General features: G+C 45.1%; 1 long non-coding RNA gene across 1 annotated transcript in view; it reads left to right on the top strand.

The window, feature by feature from the left end:
* LOC106722127 overlaps positions 1-26,137 on the top strand; it is a 219,982-nt gene that overhangs the window by 106,327 nt on the left and 87,518 nt on the right. The window contains exon 4 of the long non-coding RNA XR_001357930.2: positions 21,904-22,040. This is a non-coding gene — a long non-coding RNA (uncharacterized LOC106722127). The remainder of the gene's footprint in view (positions 1-21,903; positions 22,041-26,137) is intronic.

Below are 26,137 nucleotides of genomic sequence, written 5' to 3'. Positions count from 1 at the left end.
AAGTAGATAAAGAGGATTATTAGATTTTTTTCACTTTCTTGGTATAATAGAATCTTGACTTTATAGTGAGGCCATTTAGGAGCATTATAGACCCTAAAATGCAAGTGCCTAAAAAGATTAATATCAGAGATTTTGCTGATATCAGACTAGTGAAATTATGTCAGAGGCAAATGATCATCAAGTGTTATGGATAGAAATGAAAAGGTTCTTTGGGTGAAACTGATATCTTTTATTAGACCAAATTAAATAGTTGGAATTTTTTTTTTCAGCAAGCTTTTGGGTTTAAAAACCATTTTTCAGGCTGAGGAAGCCTCTGCAGTTGGTGTGTGCTCTTCCTGGATGGAATGAATAGTAAAGAAGCCAGAGGCTGAGCTGGTATGCATGCAAGACAGGCAGTTAGTGAAGATGTAAATTGAGTTGACAGTGGGTGAGAGACAGGCTGGGTGGGAGGGGGAGGGAGAGGGGAAGTCAGGGAAGAGAGAAGAGGGATGAATGTAGCAGGTAAATAGTGGAGGAGGCACCTGGGAAGTCAGATGTCAGGCAGGTTATTATGTGTCATAAAACCAATGTCTATATTTAGTCCATGAGTTTTTGCATCCAGGAGGCTGATGAAGTGAAGTTCATAGGCTCATCTGTGAGAAGGGTTTTGTAAGCTCCCTTTGAGGTTTAGAACTGAGAGACTGGAGAGAGAGTGGTTTTCTTGTGAGAAATGTGCCCCCACAGGTAATTGGGTATTTTTGTCTTTGATGAATGCTGATGGCTCTGTTGTGGGGTGTAGTAATTGTGGAGGTGGTGGAGATGTGTTGGCAGGTTTTGCATTTCTTGTCATGGCATGGTTTGGACCCATTTGGTATGTTCTGGGCCTTAGGAAGTTTGCTTCTGGTGATGAGGTTAGTGAGGTTCGGTGCTTGTTTGAAGGCTAGGATGGGTGGCTCTGGGAAGATCTCTTTAAGAATAGGGTCTCTTTCTAGTATGGGTTGCAATTGTTTGAGGATTTTCTGTATGGGTTTGAGGGAGGGGTGATCTGTCATAACCCAAACATTTCTTGTCCTGACATGTTCTGAATCCATTCGGTGTGTTTTGGACTGTAGGAAGTTTCCTTCTAGTGATGAGGTTGGCAAGATTCGGTGCTTGTATAAAGTTAGGATAGGTGGTTCTGGGAAGATTTCTTTAATAATTGGGTTTTCTAGTATGGGTTGCAATTGTTTGAGGAGTTTCCATATAGGTTCCAGGGAGGGATGATATGCCATAGCTAGTGGTATGAGATTCATGGGGGTTTTCTTTTTGTACTGCAGCGATTCTTCATGTGGTATCTGGGTGGCTCTTTCAGATGTGCGACCTATCTCTCTGGAAGAGTGTCCTTGGTGAGTGCAAGCCTTTTTAAGATTGGTGAGGTGGCAATCCCGGGTGTTCAGCCTCTGTGCAAATTCGGTGGTATCTGAGGTCTTGGCTGTATATCACATCTTTCTTGGTGTATTTAGAGTGATTGCTGGTTCTGTGCAGACATGTATGTTGGCTTGTGGGTTTCTTGTATAACATGGGCTATATTTTACCATTCTGGATACTGATCATCATGTCTAAAAAGATGTGGGTGCTGGAGTATTCGAGAGAGAGTCAGATGGAGGGATGATGATTGTTGAATTTCTGATGGAACTCAATCAGAGATTGCAGGTTTTCAGTCCAAATGATGAAGATGTCATTGATATATCTTAATTATAGCAAGTGTTTGATGGTGCAGTCCTTGAAGAATTCTTTTTCTAGGTGGCTTATAAAAGGGTTGGCATACAGTGGAGCCATTTTGGTGCCCATAGCTGTGCCGATGGTCTGAAGGAAGTGAAATTGTGTGTGAGGATGAAGTGTATAAGGTCAGTAATACCTTTGGGTCTGTATTCTGAGTTGTCATCTTGCTCTCATAGACATGTAAGGCAGACTTGGATGCCATCTTGGTGTGGGATGTTGGTATATAAGCTGGTAACATCCATGGTGGCTAGGAGGGTGTTGTTGGGAAGGTGGTCTATGTTTTGAAGTTTCTGTAGAAAGTCTGTAGTGTCTTGGACAAAACTTGCTGTTTGGGTGACAAGCGGTTTTAGGATTGTTTTCACGATACCTGATATTTCCTCAGTTAGGGTTCCATGGTTGGATATGATAGGTCTGCCAGGGTTCCCTTGTTTGTAGATTTTAGGAAGCATGTAAAAAGTCCCTAGGTTGGGTAGTGGTGGGGATTGAGGTCTGCAGTTTTTCTTGTAGTTCTTATGGAAATGATTTGATGGTATTTTTGAGTTTCATGGTGAAAAGGGGAGTAGGATCTTTTTGTAGTTCTCTGTAGTAGGTGGTGTCAGAGAGTTGTCTGTTGGCTTCCTTTATGTCGTCTTCATGGTTTACGATGACTATGGCTTCTCCTTTATCTGCTGGTTTTATTACTATTTGGTGGTTAGATCTTAAAGATTCTATGACTTTTCTTTCTGGTAGAGAGGTTATGGTGGCATGTGTTGTTGATTATTTAATTGTTCATTCTTTCCCTGAAGCAGTCAATTTAGTGGTCAAGGTTAGAGTTTTGCCCACTGTGAGGTGTCCAATCTGATTTTTGGGGGGTTTTGGAGGGTTGATCCTTTCCTCAATGTTGTCAGAGGATGAGTTGTTGTTGGAAGTGGATTCATATTGGTTATGGAAATATTTCTTGGACCAGAGGCATCAGAAGAATACTTCTGGTTCTCCACGTTGAAGTATTTTATTAGGGTATTTTTCTGGATATAAATGTAGGCCTTTAGAAATGACAAATTTTTCAGTTTTGATAAGCACGTGTGTGGAGAGAGTGATGATATTTTAGGGTTGGTTGCTGCTTTCAGTTTCATTAAGTCTGAGGTTGGAATGTTGTAAGGTGTTGGTGGTGTTCCTCTGATGGTTGTTTTGTGGCTGGGAAAGTTGTTCCTGGAGTAATTTGTTCTATTTCTTCTTTTTATGTTGGATGAATGTTGTAGACAATTTTTCATAGTCTCGCTAACCTTATCACCAGAAGCAAACTTCCTAAGGCCCAGAACACACTGAATGGATCCAGACCGTGCCACGACAAATCCCTGTCCCCAAAATTGGCTGAATCCAAAGTGAATCCTAGCCGCTTCGTGCAGGCCTAATCAGCATTCCTGCATCTTACAGCTGCACCTGCAGAAATATTATACATCACATCCAGTGCACCAGATGCCCTGATGGAAAATACATAGGAGAGACCAAACAACAACTGCACACCAGAGTGAATGCACACTGGAAATCTATCAAAGACAAAAATACCCAGTTACCTGTGGGGGCACATTTCTCACAAGAAAACCACTCTCTCTCCAGTCTCTCAGTTCTAAACCTCAAAGGGAGCTTACAAAACCCTTCTCACAGATGAGCCTATGAACTTCACTTCATCAGCCTCCTGGATGCAAAAACTCATGGACTAAATATAGACATTGGTTTTATGACACATAATAACCTGCCTGACATCTGACTCCCCAGGTGCCTCCTCCACTATTTACCTGCTACATTCATCCCCCTTCCCCTCCCACCCAGCCTGTCTCTCACCTACTGATGACTCAGTCTACATCTTCACTGACTGCCTGTCTTGTATGCATACCAGCTCAGCCTCTGGCTTCTTTACTATTCATTCCATCCAGGAAGAGCACACACCAACTGCAGAGACTTCCTCAGCCTGACGAGGGGTTTTTAAACCCAAAAGCTTGCTGAAAAAAAAAAAATTCCAACTATTTAATTTGGTCTAATAAAAGATATCAGATTCACCCAAAGAACCATGTCTACTTATGTCCTTAGACCAACACGGCTACAACCCACACCCTTATATGGATAGAAATAATCTTTAAACATGGGAAAACTTCTGTTTGAAAGCAGATAATTACTGAAATGTTGTCTTTCAGTATGACTGAAAGTGGCTTTTAGTGGTCAAAACAGAGGAATAAAAATTGGAATATCTGAGTAGTATTCTCAACCTTGTCTCTGAACGATATGACAAAGAAGCCTGTTGTCATGAGGGTCAACTTTTCAGATCTGATCATTTTTTAATGCGGCCAATGGAGAGATGGGCAGGGGGAAGCAGGCTATGCACCATTTAAAACTTTTTCATGCTGAGGTTTGAACCAATCATTTGATACAAGCTTAAGCAGCCCTGAGGCTGCTCAAATATGTGCTAAGTTGCATTGTCCTCCAAGGTGCTATTATGTTAGAAAGAACTGAGAGTACTGTGTAGTTTGGTCAAGCTCCCAACTCTGTTACAACTCCAACAGCTTTCTAGGCGAGCTGGGGTCCAGGAAGAGAGAGTGTAAGATGCCTACATCAGCTTTCCACCATCTGAGGTTTCCCCAGCCTCCATTTCTTTTATTTTATAATTCATCATTTGCAAAATGGACATAACATTAGGGTATAATTAAAGAACACCTGTAAAAATATAAAATTGTGAAGAAGGTGGTAGAGCAGTGCTAAACCTTTGATATTGTGTTAAATTGAACATTTAGATCGCGGCACTATTGAGTAACTAAGGCACCAGTTTTCAGTTGATATCCTAACTACAGTATTTATTTAGGACCAAAACAGGAATGTGACTATCACCTGTGAGAACGGAGATCCATTCTTCTGCAGATGTTTCAAATCCTTCCCATCTCACAATTTGATAAAACCAACCCCTAAATCTCAATATCAGTTCCTTCCTGGTATAAGCCCAGTGAATGAATCTGGCCCACTGAATTCCTTTTTTACTGTACAGATGAATGGAGTGTGAGTGTCTGGAGAAACAGTGTCTGAAAGAAATATTGGTAACTGCCAGGACCTCTACAGCAAGGGATCAGAAAACTACTGTACTACAGTGAAGAAAACAAAGTGGCTGTGTTAACTCTTTCATGTAGGTTGTATATATTAATAGTAACAACTGCAGTTTTGTCATTTTGTGGGGAAATGCACAAGGGTCTGAATTGTCCTATTTTAATTGCAACTACTGAATGAATGTTGTGGAAAACCATATACAGTACTTTGGTTATCTTAATCTGTAAATATGAGGCTTTGGGAACAGCTTGTTATTACGAAAGAACAGCATTAGCAAGAAAACAGACAACATTTAACCTCTAGGTTGAGTGGCAGTTGGAAAGCTGATATTCATTTATGAATTACAAAATGAAAAGCACATAGCATACTGAGTTATATTTGTCTGCCTCCAAGCTCATGCATTGTTTTTCTTCCTATATTATATATTCTCCAGGATACTGTGTGTTATATCACTTCCCATAACAGGTCCCAGCTTCTAAACAGTGTCTCTGGGCATGACTGTAATGTAAATATTAACACATTGAATGCTCACTGAGATGGGAATGGCTGTGCATGTGTGATGGCCATCTTGATTATGATTAGGGGCTAAAGTGGGACTACCAGATCAAACCGTATGAGTTCCTACCAGTATTTCTAGCAAGCCTGGGTCCTAGAAATAGTCTAGCTTCCTCTGCAATGCTCCCTAACTAATCCTATCAACATAGGAACTTCTGGGGCCTGGCCAATTGGCATCTGGGGACTCTAAGCCCCTTGTGCCAGCTGGACTGCTGAAACAGCCTTAACTGAGAGTTCTGTGCACCCTCTACCCACTGCAGCGATCTGGCAGTGGGGGCTGCTGCCTGGCTATGACCTGCTGCCACCTGTGACAGCATGTGGCCCCAAGGCTGTGTGTCTGCCAGACCCAGATGGGGACTGCATAGCTGCAGCAGAGGCATCTGCACCTCTGGACCAGCTGCCAGTGGGCTGGGGCTGCACAGTTGGCCTTTGTGCAGCACTATTGCTATGCGTGCCGCCGCCCTGCCATCTGGGCAGCTATTGCCCAGAAGATGTTCTCAGTGTGGTGACCTACTTTGAACTGTCAAAGCATGTCTTCCTGGCCCCAGGTGGCCAGGAGGTCCCACCACAGAGGGGCCCCAAGTGGCCAGGAGCACAGTTGCAGAAAGAGATCTTGGAGTCATTATTGATTCTAAAATGAACATGGGCCACCAATGTGAGGACACGGTCAGTAAGACTAACCACACCTTCTCATGTGTCCACAGATGCATCACAACCAGGGCCAAGGAGGTGATCCTTCCCCTTGTTGTGACACTGGTCAGGCCACAGTTGGAGTACTGCATCCAGTTCTGGGCACCACACTTTAGGAGGCTTGGGGGGGAAATCCCAAATTCACTCTTTAAAATGCCCCCAAATCCATGTTCTTCCACAATTAAAACAAAAGGCCACTATATATATATATATATATATATATAATGTGAGAGAGAGATCCTTTGGACAGTGTCTTACTGATATATTTACAACATTAAAGCAATTTGAATTTGGAAGCCTACCAGTGTTTCTATCGTCATAATAAAATTAATTCTAAATATCTATATGTTTTGATGTTTGCTTTTGGTTTTCTTATCATAGAACAGTTAGAGCTCCCCCTGACCCCTTCACTAACTAGGATGTTGGGACAGGTGACCCAGCAGCCACAACTCCTGCCATTAGGTCTGACTGTGGGGGGGCTGTGGGTGGGTGTGAGGGATTGTGTGGGGACTGTGTGGTGGGGGCTGCTCAGGAAGGATGGGTCCCCTGCCTCGCCACACAACCTACAGCTCATCAGCAGTAGCCATCAGGATTCTTGGGGCTTCCTGGCCCAGTCCCCCTGTGTGGCGCAGCGTGGCTTAGTCCTTAGCCATGGGGGCTTAGCCATTTTGCATGGGCATTGACCAGCTTGGCACGAGGCTATGTGCCTTCAGGCAAGTCCAGGCCACTGGGGCTGTCACCCAGGGCCCCACACCACTTGCAGGGACTGCCTGTTATGCCAGGCTGGGTCCGTGCATGCCGGACCTGACCCAGCACAACAGGCGGTCCCCATGAGCAGTGCGGGGCCCTGGGTGACCCCCTGAGTGGCCTAGAGCTGCCTGAAGGTGCACAGTACCATGCTGAGCTGGGCCGGGCTGGGCCTGCACGATATGACACAGGCAGTACCATGCTGCCCTGCACTGTGCTGGGGGGGTACTGTGCCAGGAGGCCCCCTGAGTGCCCTGATGGCTGCTGCTGCTGCCGGTGAGATGTGTGCCATGAGGGGAGGCTGGGGCCACACATGGGGGCATGTGGGCCCTGGGGGTGGTGGGTGGGGGACTCACCCCTCCTGAACTGCCCCCCTATGGTCCCGTACACCCTCACAACACCCCACCCCTGCAGCTCTCCTCACCCACTATTTACCTGGAATGGAGCCTGGGTCCAAGTCGCTGATGCCTGCATCACTGTTTGCCCTGCATGGGCAGGCATTGTGCTGCAGCCTCAGGGCAAGAGGCAGGCATAGAGATGCTCTGGCTGGCTACCAGAGCATCTCTTTGAAAGACCTGAGCCTCCGGTGGCCTCAGGGTACGGTCCTGGACTATGCCCCGCCCTGCTTTTTTTGGGCGGGGGGAGTAGGTGAGGGGGTTGAGTCCATGCTGCATATTTGCAGCATGGGGAATGTTTTTTTGTTCCCAGCATGCCTCTTGCTGTTTCTCAAACTGCTTTGAGATGTGGCAAGAGGCACATGTGGGCTTGTCTGGACACACCCATGGACTTCAGCTGGTGTGACAAGTGCTTTGAAGGTGTAACAAGGCAGAATTTGATGCTAAACAGCTATTAACTTGAGCTGCGTACACCCAGTGGAAGGGAGGGGGTGTCACCAAAGAGGCAACTATAGGCCCATGAGTCTTACTTGGATCCTGGGGAAGCTCTTTGAGAAGATTATCCAGGAGCACATCTGTGAAGGACCAGCAGGGGGGTTGATGCTCAGGGTCAACCAGCATGGGTTCATTGGGGTAGATCCTGTCAGACCATCCTGATTGCCTTCTATGATCAGGTCACAAAATCATTGGATGCAGGTCTTGCAGTGGATGTAGTCTTTCAGGAAGGCCTTTGACACTGTCTCCCACCCCATTCTCATTAAAAAGCTAGGCAACTGTGGCACTGATGCCTACACAGTTAGATGGGCCACAAATTGGCTAAGGGGAGGCACCCAGAGAGTGGTGGTGGATGGGTCATATTCGACCTGGAGGGATGTGGGCAGTGGAGTCCCCCAGGGCTTGGTCCTCAGGCCCATACTGTTCAATGTCTTTATTAGCAACTTGGACAAGGGGGTGAAAAGCACCCTGTTCAAATTCACTGATGACACCAAGATTTGGGGCATGGTGGGCACACTGGAAGGGAGGGACAGATTACAGCAGGACCTGGACAGGTTACAGGGGTGGGTGAATGTGAGTAGGACAGGATTCAATACTTACAAGTGCAGGGTACTGCACTTGGGCAGTAAGAACCAGCAGCATACCTATAGGCTGGGGAACTCCCTTCTGAAAAGCACAGTGGCAGAAAGAGATCTTGGAGTCATTATTGATTCTAAAATGAACATGGGCCACCAATGTGAGGACACGGTCAGTAAGACTAACCACACCTTCTCATGTGTCCACAGATGCATCACAAGCAGGGCCAAGGAGGTGATCCTTCCCCTTGTTGTGACACTGGTCAGGCCACAGTTGGAGTACTGCATCCAGTTCTGGGCACCACACTTTAGGAGGGATGTAGCCAGCATTGAGAGGGTCCAGAGGAGGGCTACTCGCATGATCAGGGGACAGCAGGGCAGACCCTACGAGGAGAGGCTATGGCACCTCAACCTGTTCAGCCTTCACAAGAGAAGGCTGAGAGGGGACCTGGTGGCCATCTATAAACTTACCAGGGGGCACCAGCGGGGAATGGGAGAGACCCTGTTCCCCCAAGCACCTCCTGGAGTAACAAGAAATAACAGCCATAAGTTGTTTGAGAGTAGGGTCAGGCTGGACATTAGAAAGCACTACTTCACAGTCAGGGCGGCCAGGATCTGGAACCAACTTCCAAGGGAAGTGGTGCTGGCTTCTACCTTGGGGGCTTGATAATTACCTAGCTGGGGTCATACGAGCCCAGTATTCTCTTGTGCCCAGGGCAGGGGGTCGGACTTGAAGATCTACTTAGGTCCCTTCCAACCCTACATCTATCAATCTATGAATCTATGCTCAAAATATTCTGAACTAAGGCTGTCTTGTCAGAAAATATTTTCTTAAAAATGCTTTTTCCATGAAAATTTTTCTAAATCTGTGCTATTGAATGATATTCTTTTTGCTAAAATGCAGCACCTTAATATTTTTGTAATATTTTCATTGACATGTAAAAATAATAATAAAAGTCCCATTTAACAAAAAACAACATTTCAGTAAGTAGCCTTACAGTAGCAATTGCAATAATTTGAAGTTGGAAGAAAAATCACAGAAAATGAGAGTGTCAAATAGTTCAAAACAAAAACAGGACTGAAATTTTGAACATTTTCAAGAAATTGGGTGTTCAGTCCTCAGCCAGCCCTGTTATTATTTCCCTAGTCCTTATACGTGACTTAGAATTCTGATTTTCTGGTACCAATATCTAGTTCCCTTATCACCAGTACAATCCAAATAGCACAGGTGTCTAGGTATTCAGATCAGTAGTAACAAAACAGTAAATCTTCTACTGCTTGCTGTATTTTCAAATTTAAACCCTGTATTCAGAGCATATATGCAGTGGTAAAGGAATTTTTCAGTGTGTCATGTAGCTCTCTCAGAATAAATCAGAATAATCTACTTGTTACCTAAATCTTAAACTCTCCTATTTCCTTTGGTCTCCTCCCCATATTCTTATCTATCTGCCACTGTGCCTAAAGTGGTCTGCCTACCTCCACCTGTCCCTCTGATAAGCAGGGATCCAGGTCTTCCATTTCCCATGGAAAAATGAAGAAAACCATGGATTCCCTGTTTTTAATTGGAGAGAACGCGGATTTCCCCTTCTAGCAAAGAAATCTGTGGATTCTCCACTTTTGCAAAGAGCTCTTGCAGGCTGGCACAGTTGGAAACCCCCAACCCTGCCTGGAGGGAGAGGGAGAGGGGGAAGGGTGGGGCCTGAGGCTCTGAGTCATCCAAGGCTTGGCTCAGGCTCAGGCTCAGATTCGCCCTTTGTCCCTGGAGCCTAGAGGTAAGTGGGGCTTGGGGGTTGTGGGGCAGGGCTATGGGGGAAGGTGGCTGGGGGCTATGGGAGTGGGGGCCACTGCTGGCCCCAGGCAGCACACCACAGTGCCTCCCTGCCCCCGACTTCAGCCTGCTACCAGGAACAGGGCCAGGGGTGAGGCACAGGTGCCCTCTGCAGGCCACATACATGCCGACCGGTTGGGTGGGTTTGCACATGGTAGCTGCCACCATCACACCCCATGTTGCCTTTTTGTAGCTGGCCCCACAGCTTTGGAGGCAAGCAGCATGGGGCACAGCAGTGGTGGTGGCCGCCGTGTGTGAGCTGCATGTGTGCCACGTGGCCAGCTGACTGGCGGGGGTGGGGTGGCTCTCATGCAATGGCTGCTATTGTTGCCCTGTGGGGTCAGGCCAACTCTCAGGATCTCAATATTGCACTGTCAGACAGGAGGGTGTGACACAATAGCACATATACAAACACACAAATCAATTAGGTGCATACACACGCACACTACCAGCTCAGGCACATACATATCCAAACCAGCCTAGGCACATGTATACCTATCACAAATTCAAGCACATACACTATACACCCTAAAAGTTAGATACAGATCACTAATTCGTATATCATGCACACAATGCCATATATATCTATATGTATATGTATATATGTATACACACACTCTCACACTAGCAACTCAGATACACACACGTTCAAAATAACCAGTTTAGGTTCATGCACACCTATCACCAGTTTAAGCCCATACACACTACACACACCAAATTTAGACAGAATCATTTACCAGTTACCAACACCTGCATATCCAATACACATACGCGGATTACTAATTCATATGCCACACACACACAATGATATCTATATATGTATGAATATGTGTATTTACACACATACCACCCACCTACACATACACACAAGTGAGTTCCTAAGTTGGGTGTTGTAATGTGTATGTATGTATGTGCTTGGTGTACTTGGGATACGTGGGGAAAGGTTAAGTTAAGAAAGTAGAAGTGTAGGGAGTGAAAGTTGCTGGAAATGAAAGTCACTGCGACTGGGATTAGAACCGGTAGACTAGAGGGGCATGGGCTGAAGAACTGAGGTTTGGGGGTAACTTTAGGTTAATTGATCTTAATTGATTAAAAGACAATGCCCAAAGCTTACAGAACAGGGACCCAATGCACAGGGGGGGGGGGAGGGTGGGGGGGGGGGGGGGAGGAATGACTACAGAAGGTGCGGGGGAAGCCTGAAAACAGATAGATGGATAGCAGAAAATCACAGGAAAAGCAGCAGGAGAGATTGAAAGGCAGCAGGGGCAGCGGGAAAGCAGAGAAAGGCAGCAGAAAGTCACAGGGAAAAGGCAGTAGGAGCGTGGGGAGCAGGGGGACAGCAGAAAACGCCAGGAAAAGCGGCAGGAGAGATTGAAAGGCGGCAGGGGCAGCAGGAAAGCAGAGAAAGGTAGCAGAAAGTCGCAGGGAAAAGGCAGTAGGAATTGAGAGGAGATCGGGAAACTATTGGAGAGGGGTGGGGGCTGGAGCTGAGAGAGAGAGAGAGAGAATGAGGCTGGAATTTAAGATAAGGAAGGGACTGGGAATCAGTAAACATGACCCAACTTGGGGTTGCAAATGACAGTGTTTTTGTCCCAACAGGGGAGATGGTGACACAATGTCTTATTGGTTCCCTTGCACCCACCCAAACACACACACACAATGGCAACAGGGGTTAGAGAGTCTTGGTGCAGGGGCTGAAGTCCAGGAGAGACAGAGAGAGAGTCCAAATTTTAGGAGGAGGTGTGCAGGTAATATCTACCTATCCAGGCTGGAAAGGGGTCCTTGTCCAGTAGGTGTTGTCCAGAGGGGGATTGCCGGCAGGGCCTCTGGGTGGATAGGTGGTGTGGCATGGTGCTGGTCCAGATGGAGAGGGCATCCTACTGGGTCTGTCTTCACTGCCCCTTTTTATAGGGGCAGACCTTGTGTGACCCTAGTGACAGAGGCATGCCCAGGCAAGGGTCAGCCCCTGGTGTACTGAGCATGTATGCTCCATGCAGGGATGTGCAGTTTCGGGTGTCTATAATGGAGAGAGTTGCTGGTTTTGCAGGGTCTTTTGTCTTTCAAATGCTGGGTTCTTGTCTCTGTTCCTGGGTGAGGTCCGTGGTTCCTGGAAGAATCAATGCGAGGTGATGGCCCAGTCATTACAGGCCATTCAGTAGAGGCCTGCTATCATTGTATTTCAATCGTTCCCAATCATTCTCATTCATCTAGGAACCAATTTACATGGGAGGGGTATGCGATTCATACAGCTGCAACATGGGATGCCCAGGCAGAGGACAGAAGATGGAGGCTTGACATATAAAATGGAAACTTGACATGACTTTGGTTCACTTACAAACACAGGCCTAAACCATACAATATCCATATGAAATGATAAAAATAAATATGAAAATGACAATAATACAATATACAACAGTAAGAATCAATACAAACCCAATAATTATACAGTATAAAATGGTGGATATCCAAAACCAAAAACTTGCTACCAAAATAAAAATGTTTAAAGCTTATCCTAAGTCTGAGCTCACTTATTTATCTATAGGGTTAGAGAGGGAGAGAAAAAGTCAGAAATGGTTGGGGAAAGGGGAGGGAATGCATTTTCAAATAAATGAAAAAAACAAAAACTGGGGGTTTTGCTACACTATTGCACTGCTGCTGCTGTCCCACAACCAGCTGCATGGCTCTATGGCTATGGATCTCTGGTGGTGAGGGGTGATGGCTGGGGGAGGGCTCTCATGTGGTGCCTGCCACTGCTGCCTCTTTCCTGTGGAGCTGTGCCTGCAGCGCTGTGCAGGTGGCCACAGGGTGGCAATGGTGGTGTGGTGGCCACAGCCACCACTTGCAAGCCCCGCCATCCGTGAGCACAGCTCCTTAGACAAGCTGCAGCAGTGGCGCAGGATGGTGGTGGTAGTGGTGGCTGTGTGCTGGCTGGCAGGGATGGGGGGGTTTCGCAAACGGAAGCTGCCACCAGCAGCTGCCACCCCCTTGCACCACTGCTGCCACTTGTCTGCAGAGCCATGCCTGTGGACAGGGGGCTCTTACGTGGTAGCTGTGTCCATATAAGCACAGCTTCATAGGCAAGCAGCAGCAGTGGCAGCCACTGTGTGTGAGCCCCTCCCTGTCCCCTGGCTGATGCAACTGCCACAGCCACCACTCTGCACCACCACAGAGCCATGCGGCCAGCTATGAAGCAAAAGTGGTGGTGCAGTGGCGGCTGCTGCATGCAACCCCCGCTGCCGTCACCCTTGGCCAGCTGGCTGGGTAGCACATTTAAGGCCCCCCCGCAGTGGCTGCCACTGCACCACTGCTGCTGTGCCCCCCGCCACTTGTCCATGAAACTGTGCAGCCGGCAGTGTGGGGCACAGTGGCAGAGTTGCAGTGGTGGCTGTTGTGTGCAACCCCCCTGTCAGGCTGGGCGGCTGGTGTGTGTATGGCCCCACAGAGGGCCCTGCCCTTCCTCCCTGGCCCTGCTCCTGGGAACAAGCACAGAAGCACACTTCCCACCCCCTTCCTGATATGCTCTGCCCTGACCCTTCCCCCCCCCACACACTTACCTGCTGGGGTGGATGTCAGCATCTGTGCGTGCGTGTGTGTCTGCCTGTCTGTGCCTGCATGTCAGTACCTGTGTATGTGGGGCTGGAGGCCTGTTGTTGGGGGAGTGAGGGGCATCAGGAGGGCAGAGGAAGCTGTTGGGGGGAGTGAGGGGCACCAGCAGCACCAGGGAGAGCTTGGGGGGGGGGGTGCGCTTTAATTTTAATAACGGATTTGGGGTTTTATATCAGAGAATTTGTGATTTTTATATCAGAAAAAAACAGGATCCCTGCTGATAAGTAACTAATTCCACTTCAGCCTGCAAATTAAATGTGGCCCTTGTTGCCTTCATTCTGTCTATACAGCTTCACATCTGTCCACTCGTATACTTTCTCCTTACCAACATCATCTTTGCTCCTTCTGAACCTTTTCTCCATCTCTCAGTCTTGGAGAGGCAGTTGCAGAAGGGCCCCTTCTCCTACTTCCATCCTTGGACACCTCCCAGGCCACCTCCCAGGGTGATTCGATTCAAGGAAGGAGGAAGAGTGGAGTAGCTATCCATTTGCTCACAGGAAGTGAGGAGAGAACAAAGCTGGTCTGAACTGCTGGGCTCTTTCTACTTCCTTCTGCCCTACCTTTCCAGTGGTATTTGAATCTAGTTACTCAAGAGAGGGTAGAGAGTTGTTTGCCTCCAGCAGCCACCATGGCTTGCTGATCTACTCTAGGAAGTGGCGCTAAGGGTAGGCAAGCCAATTAGAGGATGCTTTTCCACACATGGTACAGCAAATTATTACTCCCCCACCACCGTCCCCACCCCTCTAGTGATCTAGCTCACTTTTGAGAAATTTTATTTCTCGGTCTGCTTACATTAAGCACCATTTACACCATCCTCCATTGCCTTACTTCAGCTACTCTTCTCTCATTACTCTTCTTTCATTTCAAGCTGATCTCTTTTCTCCAATTCCAACTGGAAAATATTCCTAAACCGTGATCTGCAGCAGTCCCCTTCACTGCATGTTACTCTGTGCTGCTAGAGGAAGGGTCTGAAACTATATTACCTATCTCTTCTGGTGACCGGCAGGGTCTATAGAGCTTGGAGGAGCTCAGAAAATGCATTTCCATGTTAATGCATTTCCAGCTGTTAATTGAGCTGGTGAGATGCCAGTTATTGATAATAAAAAGAACCCATCCAATCACGGCTTCAGCGATCAAGAACTTGTGGACTGAATGAGAGGAGAGAGAGCTGACACTATACACCCTGGCACTAAGGGGTGGGGGGCAGGTGGGAAGTGTATCAACGGGCACGTCCTCCACCTGTAGAACTTTGATTTTTGAATGGTGACTTGTGCCCATCTGTGAGAAGAGGGGTATAAGGTGCAAGTCTACCCTGCCTTCCGCCTGATGTGCCATGTCTTTTTGTCTTACATTTATTCTGAAAGAAGAGCAACAGTTACATATTTCCAGTTTCTGTTAAGTTTAACGTATGCATGCCTACTGATGTTTTGGGGATACAATATACTCTGGGCAGAAATTTGGATCACATTTTGGACTATGTACCCTATTTTTCAGGTACTTTCTACCCTTGTCTTAGCATAATGGGAAATACCTTGTACACCTAACTTTCCTTTTGTATACAGAGATAATATACATCTGATATTTGTACATTGGCTGCTGTTTTCTTGGCTGTCCAAGCTGTGAGTGCTTTCTGAGTTTAATACAGTTATTTGCTGGGGCTCTGGTTCAGCACCATTAAAATGATAGGATAGAGCTGTGGATTTTGGATTTAGGTGAGATTGAAAAGTTCCAAGAGTTTGAGGGGAAAGTGGAGGTTTCAAGATTCTATACTGGATACAGTATCTTGTGCTAACATATCCATTATGAACATGCTGAGGCTAGCAATTTCTGAATACTTTTTTTCTGATTTCAAGTGATTGTACAGTTAATTGAAGAGAGCTGTCTGTCACTGGTGGTTGGATGCCACTTTTAGAAAAAAATTTCCAAGGGTCTATCCATATTTTCAATTCCCCTTTCTCATCAATATTTTCTGCAACATCATGGTGGCTTTGTAACAGCCAAATATTTCTTTATTACCAGTTTATCTTCTTTCTTACTATTTCTCCATGTGGTCTCAGACACCAGAGATGCTGTGACCTAGTTTTACTTCTCACTCTAGTCAAAGAATATTGACTTCTCAAACAGTATTAGTATATGGAGCTGTAGGCTGCTATGGGCAGAGTCCGGGCAGCTGACAGCAGGGTATGTTTGGTCACTAGTTGAGCTGACCAGTTTTACTTTTGCTGCTGGCTTTGGCTAAGGACCCACCATTCAGGGCCCTTGCCTCTGCTGCAGCCAGGCTAGTAGATAGTACTCAGAGGCTGCCCCAACTTGGTAGTGATGCAAAACAAACAAAAGAAGTTAAACAAATAAGTTAGCACTCAGCTGTCCTCCAGTGGTTCTTACAGGCTTCACCTCCTGGTTGTCTCTTTCAGAGGCTTTGCAGAGCCTGCAGGCTTGTACAGCAAAACAAATGATCAAGCAATCAGAGAAGAGTCCTGCTCTGTGCTTTCTGGTGGCTGCCTAACCCCTGGTAACTCTAGGCTCCAGGCAGCCTGCTTCCTGGCCAGATGCAGCTGCTTGAAGCTGTTTTCAGTGTCTTTTATCCTTCCTACTCTGGGCTCACATGGGTAACTCTTTTACTCCCCCAACCTGAGTCAGCTGCCTTGCTGAGGGACTCATTACGTCCCAGGACCTGATTCCCCAGCCTCTGGTGAGTTCTCTCAGGTCTGGGGTGGGTGTGCAGAGGTGCTTTTGGGGTATGGGGCTGTTCAGTCTCCCCCAAAACCCTAGTAATAGGGCAGGGCCCTGCAGCAGGAGCCTATGTTAAATATAATTGGGTTTATGCACAATTCAGAATTTGGAAAAAAACAGAACAAACAAACAAACACAAACCCCTGCATCTCTTGCCCATGTGGAGCAGGCCAGAGCTGGCTGAAATTTTTTCAATATATATATATTTTTTTGCTTACCACCCCTAACTCCTCCTTCGCACACTTTCATCAGCTTTTTAAATAGACTTTTTCAAAATTTCTACAGAAAAATAAAATTGTATATTGTAACTTTTCATTAAGCAAAAACTTAGTTTTAATTGAATGAAAGTGTTTTAATAAAAACAAATATTTGAAAAAAATAACAGCAAACAAAGAGAATCTACTCTGAACTCTTTTTTAACAAAACATTTTTGGAATTTTTTTGCAAAACTATTTTTCTCTGATGTACCTGAGCTCTATTTCTACACTGAAGAGGTTCAAGAAAGCATTCCATATGGGACTAGATCAGGGGTGGGCAATTATTTTGGGCAGAGGGCCATTTACCCAGTTTTGGCAGGCTGTCGAGGGCTGCATGGGTAGCCCTGCCCCTTGACAGGTGCCTCGCCCCCTGGCCACCTTCTTGGGACCAATGTCCCAGGGCCAGAACTGGTGGGGCCCAAAGCAGAGTGCAGACTGGCAGGGGTCTGTGGAACCAGGCTGAGCTGCACCAGCAGGGAGAGGAGGGAGCTGGCCCAGCTCCATAGACTCCCTGCCGGCCGGGACCCTGTACTCCTGCCACCCTGCTATGGGCCCCGCCAGCAATGGCCCTGGGACACCAGTGTGGGCCCCGTGCTCACTGGTAGGGAAAAAGCTTGTGCTGAGCATGGGGAAAAGTGGCACCTCACATGCCCCATGGCTGGCGCTCCCTGCTGCAGGCGCTCGCAGCCCACGCAGCCCTGACGGGTGAGCCTGGAGCTGGCATGGATCCCAGGCTGGCAGCAGGGCCGGGTTACAGGGTGGTGCTGAGCGCTGGGGGGGGAAGCAGCCCCTCCCCGCCCCATGCCTGGTGCCCCACACTGCAGCTGCTTGCAGCCTGCCTGGGGCTGCCTGTGCCTGCTCTGGACAGCCCCGCGTGGGTCATGGGGTGGGTGAGGGGCCGCTTTCCTCAGCACTGAGAAGGAGAAGGGAAGGAGCCCAGGGAGAAGCTGAGCACGTGGGGGGAAAGCGGCCCCTCCCCCACCCTGTGACTGGTGCTCCCTGCTGCAGCTGCTCTCAGCCCACACGGGGCTGTCTGGAGCAGGCACAGGCAGCCCCAGGTGGGATGCCAGCAGCTGCAGCGCAGGGCACGGGGTGGGGGAGGGACTGCCTCCCCCCCCACGCTCCTTCCCTCCCTGGGGTCTGCCCCTGCCCTTTTCCCACCCCCCTTACCTGAGGTTCTGGTGAGGGGCAGCCATGTGCTCCCAGGCCAGAAGCCCCAGCAGGAGCTTCTGGCTGGGGGGGGGGGGGGGGCAGGGCCGGGAGGGCTCTGCTGTTGTGGGAGCCTACTGGCTACCGGACAGGAACAAAGGGCAGATGAATATTAATTTTTGACATTTTTTTAGGGGCCCCACAGGCTGGATAGAATGGCCTCCCTCCCCACGGGCCATATTTTTCCCACCCCTGGACTAGATCAAACTTTTGTACTTTTTATTATTCCTTCATCAGCATATGTAACTTCACACGCTTGCTACTGAATTAGTCCATGGACAGGAAACTGTTAAAGAACATCAAGAATGGACACTGAAGCACTTGGAAGTCAGAACATGACAAAGACACGGTTAAAGTTGTCTGTATATCCTTAGTCCCCCTCCATTCTCACTTGCTCCTTGTACTTTCCCTGCTGTCTCTATTGAACTGTTCCCTTTCATCTTAAGACTGTAAACTCTTTGGGGCTGGGATTGTCTTTTTTGTGTGCAGTGCTTAGCACAAGGCTCCAAGGTACTTTAGTAATAATAGTAGTGATGATAATGATGCAATCTAAATAAATAAGACTTTGAACCTATTTGGAGGATCCTTGCCTCATTTAGCAAACAGAATGGTCAGTGAACAGTGCATGAGAAGTATTCCTTAATAGCTTTTGGACTCTCACTGTGAACTTGATGACTGAATGAGTCAGATTTCTGTTAAATATTGTCTCACTCATTGCACCCAAGAGATTACACAGAATGACTGCATAAGGCTACATGCAATACTAACACCCATACTTAATGTATACTATAGCTCCACCCCTACCACCTTAATTGGCTAAATCTCTTTTAGGGGAGGGACATGCAGTGTAAATAGCCTGGCTTGCATTTTAAAATTGTTTTGGTAATCTAATGCTGTTTGTAGCATAGAAAAACAGCCAGATTCTGGTACTTTTTCAATAAAGAAAGCAGGAAAAGGAGACACAGCATGTAGGGTGGGTCCCTTACTGAATGGGGGAAGCAACCTAGTGACAGAGGATGCAGAAAAGGCTGAAGTACTCCATGCCTTTTTCCCCTTAGTCTTCACAGGCAATGTCAGCTCCCAGACTACTGTACCTGGCAGCACAGTTTGGGGAGGAGGTGAGCAGCCAGCACTGATGAAAGAACAGGTTAGGGACTATTTAGAAAAGCTGGACATGTAGAAGTCCATGGGGCCAGTTAGGGATACACCCAAGGGTACTGAGGGAGTTGGCTGATGTGATTGCACAGCCACTGGGCATCATCTTAGAAAATGCATGGCAATCAGGAGAAGCCCTGGATGTTTGGAAAAGGGCAAATCTAGTGCCCATATTTAAGAAAGGGAAAAAGGAGGATCCAGGAAACTATAGGCTCGTCAACCTCACCTTAGTCCCTAGAAAAATCATGGAGCAGGTCCTCAAGGAATCCATTTCTAAGCACTTGGAGAAAAAGATGGTGATAAGGAACAGTTGGCATGGATTCACCGAGGGCAAGTCATGCCTGACCAACCTGATTGCCTTCTATGATGAGTTAACTAGCTTTATGGATGAGGGATGTGGTATACCTTGATTTTAGCAAGGCTTTCGATACTGTCTCCCACAACATTCTTGCAGGCAAGCTAAGGTAGTATGGGCTGGATGAATGGAATGCAAGGTGGATAGAAAACTGGCTGGAGCATTGGGCTCAAAGGGTAGTAATCAATGGCTTGGTGTCTAGTTGGCAGCCAGTATCAAGTGGAGGGTCCCAGGTGCCAGTTCTGGGGCCGGTTCTGTTCAATATTTTCATCAATGACCTGGAAGATGACATAGAATGCACCCTCAGCAAATTTGCAGATGACACCAAGCAGCAGGCTTCCAATGAACATCTCAGTGCCCTGCTGAGGCGGTAGGCCTTGTGAATCCATGATACCGCTGGTTCTTCAATCATCCAACTAGACTTGTTATTTCTGTTGTCAAAACAGACCAGCTACAGCCAGCACCATTTAGGGGTGCTTTATGCGTGTTTCTTTATGACATTCAAATAATACTTTTTGGTGTATAGATCACCTGAAACCTTTGCATATCCTATGTGTTGATAATAAAAAGTGCATTTCTCATTGCTGTTGCTGAATTTGATTAGGCATTCTTTACAGAATAATCTTTACAAATGTGCTGTATGTCTTACATACCCATTCTGGGGCTGAAAAAATATAGTTCAGTTCTTTGAGAATTCACTTTGACAATTCATAATCGTGGGCTTTGAACAAGCACATTAACTCGGTGTCTCGTTAAAATAATTAACAGTGAAACACTGATGTTTAAATTTATCTTTGGTTTTCAAAAATTTTTCCATTTAAGATGAAGGAGATTAGTTTACATCTCTTAGCAACTATTTCCTTTCTGCAGATTAAGGAAGACAGACAGTACATTGATTTATACTTGGTTTACATGTTGTCATATTGAATGAAATAGTTTGAATGTTTGTAAAGGTTGCCCATTAGCCAGTTTCAGGAAGAAGATAGGATTTATCTTTATCCTTATCTAGCTCATTGTTTCGGAGCTACGTGCGAAATGTCTTGACTTCACTTAAAGCCTTAATTTAAATTGTATCTTTAGAAGTTTTTTACAAAGAAAGCAAATATCCTGAATTCCGAGACATCAAAGCCTAAGGCCTTTTAACCAAATTGCTAAGAAAAGAGTATTTACAGTGATATGGAAGTCTCCCCAAGAATAATTTAAAAATGCTCAACAAAGGTAATTTCTGTTGAGTAAGATCCGAGCCCAAATTTGGGAGGTATGATAAGTTGAGTAGGAGGAGCCCAATGACGGCAGCTCACTCAATAAAAACCTGTAACTTACTGTCCCAATTTGGAGGTGACTTCACTTGCAGAACAACGAAGGAAGAATCGCAAGTGTAAGGTCGGATTAGATTGATCACCTAATCCAACCTCTCCGTGAACACGAATCTCTTAGTTCACGCTGAAGCCGCGGAGCGCCCGAAAGGGACTGAAGGAAGGGGACGTAGTCCTATCACTGCTGAGCCCAGCTCATTGAATCGTACTACTGAGGCCAACCCATTAAATCGTACTACTGAGGAATGAAACCATATTTTGGTATTTGGCTTCTCGGAATTCTAGGATTGTAAGTATATTATGAAAAATAATAGTATTGATTCAAATTTAACTTTTAGTTGTAATTGTAGTTGTTTTTGTAACACTAATTCTTATAGCATTGTTTGGGAAGGAAATGCATTCGGAGCATTGTTTCTGATATATGTAATTATTGTGTTTTTAATGTTTGTGGTGTTTCTTAAAGCTAAGCAGTGTTATATACGTAGCAAAGAGTTTTAAAATGAAATTGTGTTGTATAAATTAAGTGTGTAATCATTGTGAAATCGTGCAATCAGCTAACTACTCCCCCAGCCAGTGCATCAAAACGAATCAGTAAATTGTGTGGGATTTTCTCTATTCCATAACCCACTAGAGACACATGTTTGCAACCATAAGGGCAGGCAGCCTCTCTTTTCCCCTCTCCCTCTTTTAATAATAGCTTGGTTCTACAGCATAATTTTGCAGCAACTTCCCTAGTAAACAAACCTGGTAAACATCCAAATCCCTCTGTGCTTCTAGAATTTCTGTACTAAATGCATACAGAATATGTACTCTAAGATAATTTCTAATAGGAACAAATAATTTTAGTATTCTAATTGCATTTATTTACATGGTGTTTTATAAAATACCTTACTAGGAAATGCTTATCATGTAGTTACAACATCTTCTATTATACATGTATTTAATGGATATGACTAAAACAAATGTATATATTTGAAGAGGCTGGTCAAAACTCTTCATTTTTGCTTTTTTCTGGATTCTATGAAAATGTTCATTTCAGAGGGCTTGCCAGAGGCTAAAGCAGACTTGCAGCCTCTAACACTTGAGGCTTTGGGTGCAGGATGGGGAAAGGGATAATGTATGTGGGATATGTGATCATGGGAGAGACTTGTTTAACTTTGTTTCTGTGTATTGGGTAGGTGCTGTGTCAAAGAAACACTCTTCTGGGGTTGCCAGGATGGAGCAAAAGCCGTCATGAAAACAGCGAGAAAAGATGTACAGGCCTCCCAAAATGTAGGAGTTCATCATGGGTGATTCTTGCACGGTGATCAGGCCTGTAAGACCTACAATGTATCTTGCTCTTTTTCTTATGCAGAGTAATGGAGTAAACTGAAATTGGAAATTTGTAACTATGCATGTATTTCAGCAAAATCATAGCCTTTGCCCATGGTCCTCGTATGCACATGCGTTTGTACATGCATTTGTTTTGTATGACTTTGTGCAATGTTAGTTTCTACATTAATGTTCCTGCTGTGCATTTTCTGAAGTAGCCAACATTTTTTAGTTAGAAATAAAATGACTGATTCAGTGGAGAAATCCCTCTTCAGTTTAAAACAATATGCTTCTGCAATTAAGTTTGTGACCAGAGGCCTTCCCTCTTACACATTTAAAATGAGAAAGGGAAGAGGCTCACATTTCAGGAAGGATCCTTTTTTATATCACACTTCACTGGGGTTCTTGTTGCCAGCCACTGATCAGGCTTAGAAGCTTTTTAAAATAGATGGTGAAGGGTGTCACAAAACAAGATGCTTGGTTGCCAAGATGGAGTGTTGGCAAATATACAGCATGGAGGATGTGCTGGAAAACAGCTCTGCTTTAAAGCAATATTTGCTTGAGTCTCCATTTCTGCCTTCCTTCTTTTTGCCTTAGTTTGATCTTTCTGCCATCTTTCTGGGAGGTCTCCTTTTATGTGTATTCTTCAGTACTTAGGGCTGAATGTAACTTTTATCTGTTCATAGATTCTGCAGCACTTGTAAAATGACCCTTTCCCACTGTACTGAAACCTTTCTCATAATTGATGAATGATACACAGTACTGGCTTGTATATAATATTTTTTACCTGCGTTTTATTTAATGAAAGTGGCCAGCGGTAAAGAAATGCTGTAGATGCTACAAGCGAGATGGAGTCATGACAAAATGGCACTGCAAACAGATGGACAAATGTGTGTCACGTTTCTTTCCACAATCCACCATTTCTTCTTGGGGGGACAGAGTTTAGTTTTGAGAACTTGTTCTCCTTTTGGACCTTAGAAGCCACAGATCCCAGTATACTTTCACAGAGTACACTTTTAAGACAAGGCAAACTTAGTCAGGGGATGACTTTAGTTCCATTGCAGCTTGTAATAGAATGAAATGAAATTTTAGAGTAATATGTTCACTGTAGTTAAAGACAATTAAGGGTAAACAGTTAACATGGGTGAGTAGCTTAGATAAATCCACACAGGAGTTTGGGTAGAGGAACGCATCTTTGTGCCAGGTCACTTTTCTAAATACCTGTCTCCTCCAGCATTGTGACTTGCTCTTGGGGGAGACCAGATATTCCCCATCTGGTCTTAATATCTTCAGGGAACAAAATGTTTTACCCAGTCAGTTTAGGCAGTACTGTTGGGAAGTGACCAATTAGCCTCCTTTCTTTCAGAGAAGCAGGACTGATGCCTCCATAGGTCATGCTGCTTTTCCCTTTAATGTTTTTAAAGAACTCTAGAGTGCCAGTCTCCAAGAATATCCTGGGAGGGGAGTGATCATCATTCACACAATCTGTTTTTCCCTCCACTTACCAAAATGATAGAATAAGCCACATACAGTTGTGCATGTATTTCAGCTAAATCAAAGAATCAAATGCAACACCTCCAAGGAGTGGGTGTGCCCTTGTGTTCCTCTCAGTGGACCTGTCAGTCTTTTAAATGTGTCCAGATGCCTGCTTTTTGTGAATGGTCTTGTTTGGAGGGTATGAACTTGTTATATTCTTTATTCTACTGTATATATAATTATTTATTTCATTTAACTGGGTATGAACACCTTCCTGGGGTTCTCTGATCCCAGCAGTCTTTCCTGCCCAAGTGCAGGGGGTTGGACCCTGATGATCTTGTAAGGTCCTTTGCAGCCCCTAACATCTATGAATCTATGAACATCCATATCATAGCCTCACAGAGATGTCAAGTCACTTCAATCTGTCCCCTTCCCCCTTTTTGAAGCAAGGAAATGTCATTACCCCATTTTTGCAGATAAGGAACTGAGGCATAGAGAGACTGAATGATTTGACAAAGGCAACACAGGAAGTCTGTGGCAGTTGAATCTGGGAACTGGCTCCAAGTTTCCTGAGTTGTAGGCCCATGCACCAAAAAAATTAATCATCCTTCCTCTATTTTCTAGTCCAGTTTTAATTTGCTCTAAATGTGGTGGAGAGAAGACAGACTAGAAAATACTTATGCAGCACAGCATTTTTTGAGTGTGGATTACCTTTTTGCCTTGTGACAAGTATCCTATGTGCCACAAGGCTGCAGTCCTTAGTGGGCTGGTTGCTTTTTCTTGAACAAAATCTGCGCCATTAATTCTGTTTCTCAGTATGGAGATGGGGCTGACAATCGCAACAGTTCAGCTGTAGGTACCAGTGTGAAAATAGTTTGAACAGTTAGCTCACTTACCTTTAAAAGAAACCCCCCCTGCTATTCCATAGAGTAAAAATGTCAAAAGCATGAGATGAATTGCACAATCCCAGCTTGGTTGTCTACAGAGTTGGCTTATAGTTCTGAAATGGGCTTTGCCCTTATACTAGAGAAGCACACTTTATAAACTTGTCTTAAATTATCAATTACCTGTGCATAAAAATTAAATTACTATTTTATACACCATTTCTGGTTAGATATAACAGAAAGAGCAGTCTAAATGCTGTGATCATCTTTCTCCTGAATGCAATATTCCTAATACTGTGATAAAAAAATGTTGTTGTTTTTAATATTATGTTACTTATTTTGAGATCACATGAACATTAGTCATGTAATAAACTATATTGTTTGGAAACAAATGTTTATCACCAGGTCCCAGCATTGGGGTTTTTTATCTGATGATATGATTGACTAGTGTCTCATATGATCATGACCTTTTATAAGTGGAACTACAAGGGTGTGTCATTGCTCTCTTGGTTGATATTATCTTGCTGGTCATTGTCAAGACTTGGCATTCAAATCCCAGAGCATATGAAGTACATACAGTTCAGGAAGAAGCAAAAGAAAAGAAACAAAAGAAATGGAAAATCATTTAATCTGTTGTCTATGAGTGTGATGTCTAGGATGCTATAATTTTGAAAAGTTTGGAGGCATAAGGAAATACTGAAATGACTATAGAGATAGATGAGGAAGTGTTACGATCTCTCATAATTGTAATACATTCATTATATAATTTAAAACTGATCCTGGATTGACTGGGTGGCCTCAATCAGATTTAGCCGTCAAAGTTCTGGACACAAAATAATGGCATTGTTAAAATATTTTGAAAGATTATAAAGTGCGAATTCTTTCCCATATTCATTGAAAGACTCCTTCTCTAGTACTTTCCAAAAAACATGGTGCCTGCATATTTCACAATATTGAATGAATTTATGCTTATGATGAGATATGGAAATGCAGTTATCTTCCTTTTATATATGGGGAACTAAGGCACAGAGATTCTCTAAACCAAGGGAATGCCTATTCTGTAGCCACAATAGTGACTGCAGTGTTGTATTAGATTCCTGAGCTTGCTTGGGTACTAGTAGCAGTCTAGTGGCAGTGGTGTGGAACTCAGTAGACTGATTTACTCTGCATCTCAGTACTATATTATGTGCTTTGCCTACAGTCATATAGGATGTTTGAGCTGAGTAAGGAGTTGAAGCCAGGCTTACCAAGTTTAGGGTAGCATTGTAGCCAGAATGTAGCAAGTTTAGGGTAGCATTGTAGGGTCATCCTTTCTCTCTGTTAAAAAAAATAAAATGAGGCAACATCCTTAGTGCTTTGTATCCAAAGTCCTGTTCATGTTTAGATTCTAAGCTTTTTTGGACAGTTCTTAGTTTACTGTTGGATTTGAATGAGGTCCCAGATCCTGTGGAGAGCAATAGATCATCATTGTTGCATGGGGAAGCATGGCCCAGGCCTGACAGATTTTTAAGGCTAGTCAAGCTGGTATGGAGGCAATGGGCACATCTACACGTGCTTTTACGTGTACCTAAACTTAATGTACAGTGTAGACCCATGCCCTTAAAGTGCCATTAAAATGGCTAATGTGCCTTAAATCGGTACGTGTAGACATGGCTAATAAGGGCTCTGAACAATCCCATGTTGATCTTTTCCTTGCTTCCAGGCAAATCACTCCTATCTCTATTGCTTTACTTAACTTGAG

The sequence above is a fragment of the Alligator sinensis genome, unplaced genomic scaffold (assembly GCF_000455745.1).
Source record: "Alligator sinensis unplaced genomic scaffold, ASM45574v1 scaffold674_1, whole genome shotgun sequence".
NCBI classification, from domain to species: domain Eukaryota; kingdom Metazoa; phylum Chordata; order Crocodylia; family Alligatoridae; genus Alligator; species Alligator sinensis.
The sequence above is the reverse complement of the archived record's forward strand: the minus strand, read 5'-3'. Positions and strand labels throughout refer to the sequence as shown.